Here is a 12413-nt window from a genome sequence, read left to right as displayed (position 1 = left end):
TTTAAGGGACATCAAGTGGGGAAAGAGGTTGGGGGGGATGAATTGGGGGGTTGGGATTGACATATATACACTAATATGTATAAAATAGATAGCTAATATAAAAAAAGAAAAAGTTTGGACAATGAAAAAGAAAGTCAGAATCAGAAAAAACACAAAAACAACCCTACATTTAAAAGTATCTGTTTGAAATTCCACCATTAAATCTTAAGCCTTTTTTTTTTTGCGCAGGCTCAGCGGCCATGGCTCATGAGCCCAGCCGCTCCGCGGCATGTGGGATCCTCCCGGACCGGGGCACGAACCCGTGTCCCCTGCATCGGCAGGAGGACTCTCAACCACTGCGCCACCAGGGAAGCCCAGCCTTTTTTCTTACCACTGATGAGACATGTATTCCCCAGAGTAACACTTTCAGCTACTATTTGAGTTGAATATACCATGTGAGAATAGACTTTGAGGATACAGTGCTGGGCTTCTGAAGGACGAGGAGGAACAATGGAAACCCCGAATGTAGAGGGGCAGAATATCAAGGCTACACATAGCGAGCGCCTGCTTCGCATTCTTGCCCAGGTTCAGACATGGTTACCAGGGACCCCTTGCCGGGTTCGGTGGCCTCTCAGCTGGGCTCATGTTCATGAACTTTCCGTCCTCCCCTCTCTAAGGTGTTGGACTCTCAATTCTTGGCTTTCATGACACCAGCCCCACACCCCTGCCCATTTCTACCCCTACCTCTGGACATACTTTCTCAATCTCCTTTGCAGGCTCCTGTTACCCTGCATTTGACTTAGATCTAAGCTCACTGGTGTTTCGTGACCTTAATGTATTGCTGTTCTCACCCTGCACACTGTCTCTTGACCATCTCATCAACACCCTTGCCGTCATTTTCGACCCTATGCAGCTTCAAATATAAATTTCCATCCAGGACAGCCCCGCTGAGTGCAGACCCATATAGCTGGCTGCCTACTGGACGTCTCCACTAGAACATCCTACAGGAAAAACTCACGTCCCAAACTCGACATTGCCCCACCCACCCGAGACAGCTTCTCCATACCCTGGAGATAGGAAGCTAGGAGTCGTCCAGGTCATCTTCCTCTCCCTCACCTCCCATAGTCATTTAACAACTAATCCTGCTTATCATCCTTATAGCCCTAAAACTAGTCACTCTTCCCTCATTTTCACTGCTACCAAGTACTACTGCAGTAAGTTCCTAACCGGTCTCCCTCCCTCAAGAATGACTTCAACAAATCTACCACGTCACTGCTTTAAGGAGCTCTTAAAAAACATACCTGTCGGTCCCCAGCATCTCCATACAAAAAAACAAAACAAAACAAAAAACACTGTATCTAGTTCTGTAAAAAATGCCATTGGTAATTTGACAGGGATTGCATTGAATCTGTAGATTGCTTTGGGTAGTATAGTCATTTTCACAATGTTGATTCTTCCAATCCAAGAACATGGTATATCTCTCCATCTGTTTGTATCATCTTTAATTTCTTTCATCAGTGTCTTATAGTTTTCTGCATACAGGTCTTTTGTCTCCTTAGGTAGGTTTATTCCTAGGTATTTTATTCTTTTTGTTGCAATGGTAAAGGGGAGTGTTTCCTTAGTTTCTCTTTCAGATTTTTCATCATTAGTGTATAGGAATGCAAGAGATTTCTGTGTATTAATTTTGCATCCTGCAACTTTACTAAGTTCATTGATTAGCTCTAGTAGTTTTCTGGTGGCATTTTTAGGATTCCCTATGAATAGTATCATGTCATCTGCAAACAGTGACAGTTTTACTTCTTCTTTTCCAATTTGTATTCCTTTTATTTCTTTTTCTTCTCTGATTGCCATGGCTAGGACTTCCAAAACTATGTTGAATAATAGTGGTGAGAGTGGACATCCTTGTCTTGTTCCTGATCTTACAGGAAATGCTTTCAGTTTTTCACCATTGCAAATGGTATTTGCTGTGGGTTTGTCATAAATGGCCTTTATTACGTTGAGGTAGGTTCTCTCTATGCCCACTTTCTGGAGAGTTTTTATCATAAATGGGTGTTGAATTTTGTCAAAAGCTTTTTCTGCCTCTATTGAGATGATTATATGGTTTCTATTCTTCAGTTTGTTACTATGGTGTATCACATTGATTGATTTGTGTATATTGAAGAATCCTTGCATCCCTGGTATAAATCCCACTCGATCATTGTGTATGATCCTTTTAATGTGTTGTTGGATTCTGTTTGCTAGTATTTTGTTGAGGATTTTTGCATCTATATTCATCAATGATATTGGTCTGTAATTTTCTTTTTTTGTAGTATCTTTGTCTGGTTTTGGTATCAAGGTGATGGTGGCCTCATAGAATGAGTTTGGGAGTGTTCCTTCCTCTTCAGTTTTTTGGAAGAGCTTGAGAAGGATGGGAGTTACCTCTTCTTTAAATGTTTTATAGAATTCACAAATAAAATTTGTATGGGCACACAAAAGACCCCAAATAGCCAAAGCAGTCTTGAGGGAAAAAAAAAGAGCTGGAAGAACCAGACTCCCTAACTTCAGACTATACTACAAAGCTACAGTAATCAAGACAATATGGTAATGGCACAAAAACAGAAAGATAGATCAATGGAACAGGATAGAAAGCCCAGAGATAAACCCACACACCTATAGTCAACTAATTGATGACAAAGAAGGCAAGGATATACAATGGAGAAAAGACAGTCTCTTCAATAAGTGGTGCTAGGAAAACTGGACAGCTACATGTAAAAGAATGAAATTAGAACACTCCCTAACACCATACACAAAAGTAAACTCAAAATGGATTACAGACCTAAATGTAAGACTGGACACTATAAAACTCTTAGAGGAAAACATACGAAGAACACTCTTTGACATAAATCACAGCAAGATCTTTTTTGATCCACCTCCTACAGTAATGGAAATAAAAACAAAAATAAACAAATGGGACCTAATGAAACTTCAAACCTTTTGCAAAGCAAAGGAAACTACAAACAAGACGAAAAGACAACCCTCAGAATGGGAGAAAATATTTACAAATGAATCAATGCACAAAGAATTAATCTCGATCACTTCCGGGAAGATGGCGTAAGAGTAAGACGCGGAGATCACCTTCCTCTCCACAGATACACCAGAAATACATCTACACGTGGAACAACTCCTACAGAACACCTACTGAATGCTGGCAGAAGACCTCAGACCTCCCAAAAGGCAAGAAACCCCCCACGTACCTGGGTAGGGAAAAAGAAAAAAGAATAAACAGAGACAAAAAGATAGGGACGGGACCTGCACCAGTGGGAGGGAGCTGTGAAGGAGGAAAGGTTTCCACACACTAGGAAGCCCCTTTGCGGGTGGAGACTGCAGGTGGCGGAGGGGGGGAGCTTCGAAGCCGCGGAGGAGAGCGCAGCAACAGGGGTGCGGAGGGCAAAGTGGAGAGATTCCCGCACAGAGGATTGGTGCCGACCGGCACTCACCAGCCCGAGAGGCTTGTCTGCTCCCCCGCCGGGGCGGGTGGGGCTGGGAGATGAGGCTAAGGCTGTGGTTGGAGGGCAGGGAGAGGACTGGGGTTGGCGGCGTGAACACAGCCTGCAAGGGGTTAGTGCACCATGGCTGGCCCGGAGGGAGTCCAGGGAAAAGTCTGGACCTGCCGAAGAGGCAAGAGACTTTTTCTTCCCTCTTTGTTTCGTGGTGCGCGAGGAGAGGGGATTAAGAGTGCTGCTTAAAGGAGCTCCAGAGACGGGCGCGAGCCGCGGCTAAAAGCGCGGACCACAGAGACGGGCATGAGACGCTAAGCCTGCTGCTGCCACCACCAAGAAGCCTGTGTGCGAACACAGGTCACTATCCACACCCCTCTTCCGGGGAGCCTGTGCAGCCCGCCACTGCCAGGGTCCCGGGATCCAGGGACAACTCCCCCGGGAGAACGCACTGCGTGCCTCAGGCTGGTGCAACGTCATGCCGGCCTCTGCCGCCGCAGGCTCGCCCCGCACTCCGTGCCCCTCCCTCCTCCCGGCCTGAGTGAGCCAGAGCCCCCGAATCAGTGGCTCCTTTAACCCCGTCCTGTCTGAGCGAAGAACAGACGCCCTCCAGCGACCAACACGCAGAGGCAGGGCCAAATCCAAAGCTGAGCCCTTGGGAGCTGTGAGAACAAAGAAGAGAAAGGGAAATCTCTCCCAGCAGCCTCAGAAGCAGCGGATTAAAGCTCCACAATCAACTTGATGTACCCTGCATCTGTGGAATACATGAATAGACAACGAATCATCCCAAATTAAGGAGGTGGACTTTGAGAGCAAGATTTATGATTTTTTCCCCTTTTCCTCTTTTTGTGAGTGTATATGTGTATGCTCCTCTGTGAGATTTTGTCTGTATAGCTTTGCTTCCACCATTTGTTCCAGAGTTCTATCTGTCCATTCTTTTGTTTTTTCTCCTAATAATAATTTTTTTAATAACTTTATTATATTTTATCTTACTTTATTTTATTTTACTTTATCTTCTTTTTTTCTTCCTTTCCTTCCTTCCTTCCTCCCTCCCTCCCTCCCTTCCTTCCTTTCTTTTTTCTCCTTCTACTAACACTTTCTTTCTACTTTTTCTCCCTTTTCTTCTGAGCCGTGGGGATGAAAGGCTCTTGGTGCTGCAGTCCGGAGTTAGTGCTGTACCTCTGAGGTGGGAGAGCCAACTTCAGGACACTGGTCCACAAGAGACCTCCCAGCTCCACATAATATCAAACGGCAAAAATCTCCCAGAGATCTCCATCTCAACACCAGCACCCAGCTTCACTCAATGACCAGCAAGCTACAGTGCTGGACACCCTATGCCAAACAACTAGCAAAACAGGAACACAACCCCACCCATTGGCAGAGAGGCTGCCCTAAATCATAAAAAGTCCACAGACACCCCAAAACACACCACCAGACGTGGACCTGCCCACCAGAAAGACAAGATCCAGCCTCATCCACCAGAACACAGGCACTACTCTCCTCCACCAGGAAGCCTACACAACCCACTGAACCAACATTAGCCACTGGTGACAGACACCAAAAACAATGGGAACTATGAACCTGCAGCCTGCAAAAAGGAGACCCCAAACACAGTAAGTTAAGAAAATGAGAAGACAGAAAAACACACAGCAGATGAAGGAGCAAGATTAAAAACTCACCAGACCTAACAAATGAAGACGAAATAGGCAGTCTACCTGAAAAACAATTCAGAATAATGATAGTAAAGATAATCCAAAATCTTGGAAATAGAATAGAGAAAATGCAAGAAACATTTAACAAGGACCTAGAAGAACTAAAGATGAAACAAACAATGATGAACAACACAATAAATGAAAGGAAAAATACTCTAGAAGGGATCAATAGCAGAATAACTGAGGCAAAATAACGGATAAGTGACCTGGAGGATAAAATAGTGGAAATAACTACTGCAGAGCAGAATAAAGAAAAAAGAATGGAAAGAACTGAGGACAGTCTCAGAGACCTCTGGGACAACATTAAACGCACCAACATTCGAATTATAGGGGTTCCAGAAGAAGAAGAGAAAAAGAAAGGGACTGAGAAAATATTTGAAGAGATTATAGTTGAAAACTTCCCTAGTACGGGAAAGGAAATAGTTAATCAAGTCCAGGAAGCACAGAGAGTCCCATACAGGATAAATCCAAGGAGAAATATGCCAAGACACATATTAATCAAACTGTGAAAAATTAAAAACAAAGAAAGCATATTAAAAGCAGCATGGGAAAAACAACAAATAACACACAAGGGAATCCCCGTAAGGTTAACAGCTGATCTTTCAGCAGAAACTCTGCAAGCCAGAAGGGACTGGCAGGACATATTTAAAGTGATGAAGGAGAAAAACCTGCAAACAAGATTATTCAACCCAGCAAGGATCTCATTCAGATTTGATGGAGAAATTAAAACCTTTACAGACAAGCAAAAGCTGAGAGAGTTCAGCACCACCAAACCAGCTCTACAACAACTGCTAAAGGAACTTCTCTAGGCAAGAAACACAAGAGAAGGAAAAGACCTACAATAATGAACCCAAAACAATTAAGAAAATGGGAATAGGAACATACATATCAATAATTACCTTAAATGTAAATGGACTAAATGCTCCCACCAAAAGACACAGATTGGCTGAATGGATACAAAAACAAGACCCATATATATACTGTCTACAAGAGACCCACTTCAGACCTAGAGACACATACAGACTGAAAGTAAGGGGATGGAAAAAGATATTTCATGAAAATGGAAACCAAAAGAAAGCTGGAGTAGCAATTCTCATATCAGACAAAATAGACTTTAAAATAAAGACTATTAGAAGAGACAAAGAAGGACACTACATAATGATCAAGGGATTGATCCAAGAAGAAGATATAACAATTGTAAATATTTATGCACCCAAGATAGGAGCACCTCAATACATAAGGCTAATACTAACAGCCATAAAAGGGGAAATCGACAGTAACACATTCATAGTAGGGGACTTTAACACCCCATTTTCACCAATGGACAGATCATCCAAAATGAAAATAAATAAGGAAACACAAGCTTTAAATGATACATTAAACAAGATGGACTTAATTGATATTTATAGGACATTCCATCCAAAAACAACAGAATACACATTTTTCTCTAGTGCTCATGGAACATTCTCCAGGAGAGCTCATATCTTGGGTCACAAATCAAGCCTTGGTACATTTAAGAAAATTGAAATTGTATCATGTATCTTTTCCGACCACAACGCTATGAGACTAGATATCAATTACAGGAAAAGATCTATAAAAAATACAAACACATGGAGGCTAAACAATACACTACTTAATAACGAAGTGATCACTGAAGAAATCAAAGAGGAAATCAAAAAATACCTAGAAACAAATGACAATGGAGACACGACGACCCAAAATCTATGGGATGCAGCAAAAGCAGTTCTAAGAGGCAAGTTTATAGCAATACAATCCTACCTTAAGAAACAGGAAACATCTCGAATAAACAACCTAACCTTGCACCTAAAGCAATTAGAGAAAGAAGAACAAACAAAACCCAAAGTTAGCAGAAGGAAAGAAATCATAAACATCAGATCAGAAATAAATGAAAAAGAAATGAAGGAAATGATAGCAAAGATCAATAAAACTAAAAGCTGGTTCCAAGAGAAGATAAACAAAATTGATAAACCATTAGCCAGACTCATCAAGAAAAAAAGGGAGAAGACTCAAATCAATAGAATTAGAAATGAAAAAGGAGAAGTAACAACTGACACTGCAGAAATACAAAAGATCATGAGAGATTACTACAAGCAACTCTATGCCAATAAAATGGACAACCTGGAAGAAATGGACAAATTCTTAGAAATGCACAACCTGCCAAGACTGAATCAGGAAGAAATGGAAAATATGAACAGACCAATCACAAGCACTGATATTGAAACTGTGATTAAAAATCTTCCAACAAACAAAAGCCCAGGACCAGATGGCTTCACAGGCGAATTCTATCAAACATTTAGAGAAGAGCTAACACCTATCCTTCTCAAACTCTTCCAAACTATAGCAGAGGGAGGAACACTCCCAAACTCATTCTACGAGGCCACCATCACCCTGATACCAAAACCAAACAAGGATGTCACAAAGAAAGAAAACTACAGGCCAATATCACTGATGAACATAGATGCAAAAATCCTCAACAAAATACTAGCAAACAGAATCCAACAGCACATTAAACGGATCATACACCATGATCAAGTGGGGTTTATTCCAGGAATGCAAGGATTCTTCAATATATGCAAATCAATCAACGTGATACACCATATTAACAAATTGAAGGAGAAAAACCATATGATCATCTCAATAGATGCAGAGAAAGCTTTCGACAAAATTCAACACCCATTTATGATAAAAACCCTGCAGAAAGTAGGCATAGAGGAAACTTTCCTCAACATAATAAAGGCCATATATGACAAACCCCCAGCCAACATCATCCTCAATGGTGAAAAACTGAAACCTTTTCCACTAAGATCAGGAACAAGAGAAGGTTGTGCACTCTCACCACTCTTATTCTACACAGTTTTGGAAGTTTTAGCCACAGTAATCAGAGAAGAAAGGGAAATAAAAGGAATCCAAATCGGAAAAGAAGAAGTAAAGCTGTCACTATTTGCAGATGACATGATACTATACATAGAGAATCCTAAAGATGCTACCAGAAAACTACTAGAGCTAATCAATGAATTTGGTTAAGTAGCAGGATACAAAATTAATGCACAGAAATCTTTGGTATTCCTATACACTAATGATGAAAAATCTGAAAGTGAAATCAAGAAAACACTCCCATTTACCATTGCAACAAAAAGAATAAAATATCTAGGAATAAACCTACCTAAGGAGACAAAAGACCTGTATGCAGAAAACTATAAGACACTGATGAAAGAAATTAAAGATGATACAAATAGATGGAGAGATATACCATGTTCTTGGATTGGAAGAATCAACATTGTGAAAATGACTCTACTACCCAAAGCAATGTACAGATTCAATGCGATCCCTATCAAACTACCACTGGCATTTTTCACAGAACTAGAACAAGTTTGTATGGAAACACAAAAGACCCCGAATAGCCAAAGCAATCTTGAGAATGAAAAACGGAGCTGGAGGAATCAGGCTCCCTGACTTCAGACTATACTACAAAGCTACAGTAATCAAGACAGTATGGTACTGGCACAAAAACAGAAAGATAGATCAATGGAACAGGATAGAAAGCCCAGAGATAAACCCACGCACATATGGTCACCTTATCTTTGATAAAGGAGGCAGGAATGTACAGTGGAGAAAGGACAGCCTCTTCAATAAGTAGTGCTGGGAAAACTGGACAGGTACATGTAAGAGTATGAGATTAGATCACTCCCTAACACCATACCCAAAAATAAGCTCAAAATGGATTAAACACCTAAATGTAAGGCCAGAAACTATCAGACTCTTAGAGGAAAACATAGGCAGAACACTCTATGACATAAATCACAGCAAGATCCTTTTTGACCCACCTCCTAGAGAAATGGAAATAAAAACAAAAATAAACAAATGGGACCTAATGAAACTTCAAAGCTTTTGCACAGCAAAGGAAACCATAAACAGGACCAAAAGACAACCCTCAGAATGGGAGAAAATATTTGCAAATGAAGCAACTGACAAAGGATTAATCTCCAAAATTTATAAGCAGCTCATGCAGCTTAATAACAAAAAAACAAACAACCCAATCCAAAAATGGGCAGAAGACCTAAATAGACATTTCTCCAAAGAAGACATACAGATGGCCAAGAAGCACATGAAAAGCTGCTGAACATCACTAATTATTAGAGAAATGCAAATCAAAACTACAATGAGGTATCACCTCACACCAGTTAGAATGGGCATCATCAGAAAATCTACAATCAACAAATGCTGGAGAGGGTGTGGAGAAAAGGGAACCCTCTTGCACTGTTGGTGGAAATGTAAATTGATACAGCCACCATGGAGAACAGTATGGAGGTTCCTTAAAAAACTAAAAATAGAATTACCATATGACCCAGCAATCCCACTACTGGGCGTATACCCAGAGAAAACCATAATTCAAAAAGACACATGCACCCCAGTGTTCATTGCAACACTATTCACAATAGCCAGGTCATGGAAGCAACCTAAATGCCCATTGACAGACAAATGGATAAAGAAGGTGTGGTACATATATACAATGGAATATCACTCAGCCATAAAAAGGAACGAAATTGGGTTATTTGTAGAGACATGGTTGGATCTAGAGACTGTCACACAGAGTGAAGTAAGTCGGAAAGAGAAAAACAAATATCGTATATTAACGCACATATGTGGAACCTAGAAAAATGGTACAGATGAACCTGTTTGCAGGGCAGAAATTGAGACACAGATGTAGAGAACAAACGTATGGACAACAAGGGGGGAAAGTGGTGGTGGGGGTGGAGGTGGTGGTGTGATGGATTGGGAGATTGGGATTGACATGTATAAACTAATATGTATAAAATGGATAACTAATAAGAACCTGCTGTATAAAAAATAAATAAAATTTAAAAATTTTTTAATTTAGAAAAAACCACTGTATCTGATTTTACTCCTCATCTCCTTGAAGCCCATCCAGTGGCTCCCCACTGTCAACAGTATATGGTCCAAACTGCTGAGCGTGGTATCTAAACCCTCCGTGTGCTGGTCCTCGCCTTCCTCTCTAGCGGTAGCACTCAATGTACTCTGCTCCTATGCCATGCACCTGACAAGAGGCACCAGGTCAGTTTCTCCTCCTCTGAGGTCAGGCTTTTCCTCACATTGCTCCCTCTAATGAAGTGCCCGCTCCCCAAACTTCCCACCTGGGGACACCTGTTTATCTTTCCAGTCTGGAAGCATTTCTATATGATCTCCGAGGTCAAAAGGTAACACGGTTGAAAACTAAGGATAAAGAGAAAATCTTGGAATCAGCCTGAGAAAGGGGGAGTATCACACACAGGAGAATAACAGTAAGTATGAGATCTGACTTCTCATCAAAAGAAGGAAACCAAGATGCTCTTCAGTAGGTGAGTGGATAAACTGTGATACATCCAGACAGTGGAACATTATTCAGTGCCAAAAGGAAATGAGCTATCAAGCCTTGAAAAGACATGCATATCACTAAGTGAAAGAAGCCCATCTGAAAAGGCTACATACTGTATGGTTCCAACTACATGACTTTCTGGAAAGGGCAAAACTATGGAGACAGTAAAAAGATCAGTGGTTGCCAGGGGTTGGGGGAAGGGATAAATAGGTGGAGCACAGAGGATTTTTAGGGCAGCGAAAATACTCTGTACAATATTGTCATAGTGGATACATGTCATTATACATCTGTCCAAACTCAGAAGGTACAACACCAAGAGTGAACTGTAATGTAAGTGATGGACTCTGGATGGTTATGATGTGCCAGTGTGGTTCATCAGTTGTGTACCACTTTTGTGGGGGACACAGATAATCCGGGTGGAGGGGAGGCAGTGCACAGGAAATCTCTGTACCTTCCTCTCAAACTTGCTGTGACCCTAAAACTACGCCAAAAAAACTATGTCTTTAAAAAAGGAGGTGGAGAAGGAGAACAAGGCCCCCAGACAGAATGTTGAAAGAAAAAAAACTGTCAACCTGAGGTTCTTTCTCCAGTGGAATTATCTTTTAAAAATGAGGGTAAAATTAAATACATTTCCAGATAAACAAAAGCTGAGAGAAATTGTTGCTAGCATACCTGTCTCACAAGAAATACTAAAGGAAGCTCTTCAGTCTGAAGGGAAAATTACAATAGATAGTACTTTAGAAATACAGGAAGAAAATCAAGGGTCCCAGAAATGGCAAATATGTGGGTAAATGTAAAAAACTGTATATAATTTTTTCTTCAGACATTTTGATTGTTTTCAAAATCAAAAGCTCAAGACCACAAAAGAATCATCAGAATAATACAGCAGAAACAATGAGGGGTCTTGACCACAGAGCTGAGCTTTAGTATAACTCCGGGATTTAGATAACTTTCATTTATTTGATCTTTGAGCCTCAATCCTCCTCTGTAAAACAGGGCTAATAATATCCACTTTGCAAGGTTATTTTGAGGATTAAGATAATGACTAAAGTGCATAGCACAGGGCATGGCACATAGTAGATTTTCTATAAATGGTAGGTATTATCAGACCCTTAACTTTGCCATTAAGCGTAATATTTTCTTGTTGCTCTCTACATAACCCCTTTTTGTGTTTGTTTTTGTTTTTTACTTTGCGCACATCTCTCTCTGTTGGAATATTTGCTGTTTAGGGAGATGCTGTAGTTCTCAGTCAACAAAAATGACAGGGTTTTTCTCAAGAGCAGTGGAATAGGCAATAGGCAGCCCCATCTCACCCCTACTGGAGAAAAGCACCCCTCCACATAATGGTACCACTGACATTCTTGTTACGACCCTTTTAAAATCTTCAATCTCTCCACATATAACAATTTTCAACCCCTTGTTTTCTAAAATACATCTACTACTTACTGCCTCAATCAAATTAACTCACAGACACATCCCTGTATTCTAAATAACCACGTTTCAAAAGCTCTGTCTTCTGGGCTAGAGAAAACCTCCACCATGTAAATAAATCCATAAATAAGTCACCCTGTTTTAATGGTCTTAATAAAAAATACTAAAGCAAAGAATTGCTCATATTAAATTAAACTTCCCTTTGGTCTGCTGTGTGAAATACTTAAAAATCCCGTGAACTGATTCCTTTTCATGAAAAGTGAAAAACTCATGGGTTAAGAAAAAAGAAATAGAATGTTTAAAAAATATAAATGTTTGCTCTGAAAAGCTCCTTTCCTACAAGGACAGACTTAGCTGAAGAAAGCCATTAGGATCACTTTTTCCAGCGGCTCTGTGCCTTCTGCCCAGGGTGGCGCCCGC

This window comes from Delphinapterus leucas, chromosome 12 (assembly GCF_059928025.1).
Source record: "Delphinapterus leucas isolate spDelLeu-1000000601 "Yukka" chromosome 12, BTC_Dleu_Yukka2, whole genome shotgun sequence".
Taxonomy (NCBI): domain Eukaryota; kingdom Metazoa; phylum Chordata; class Mammalia; order Artiodactyla; family Monodontidae; genus Delphinapterus; species Delphinapterus leucas.
This window is presented reverse-complemented; position numbering follows the sequence as displayed.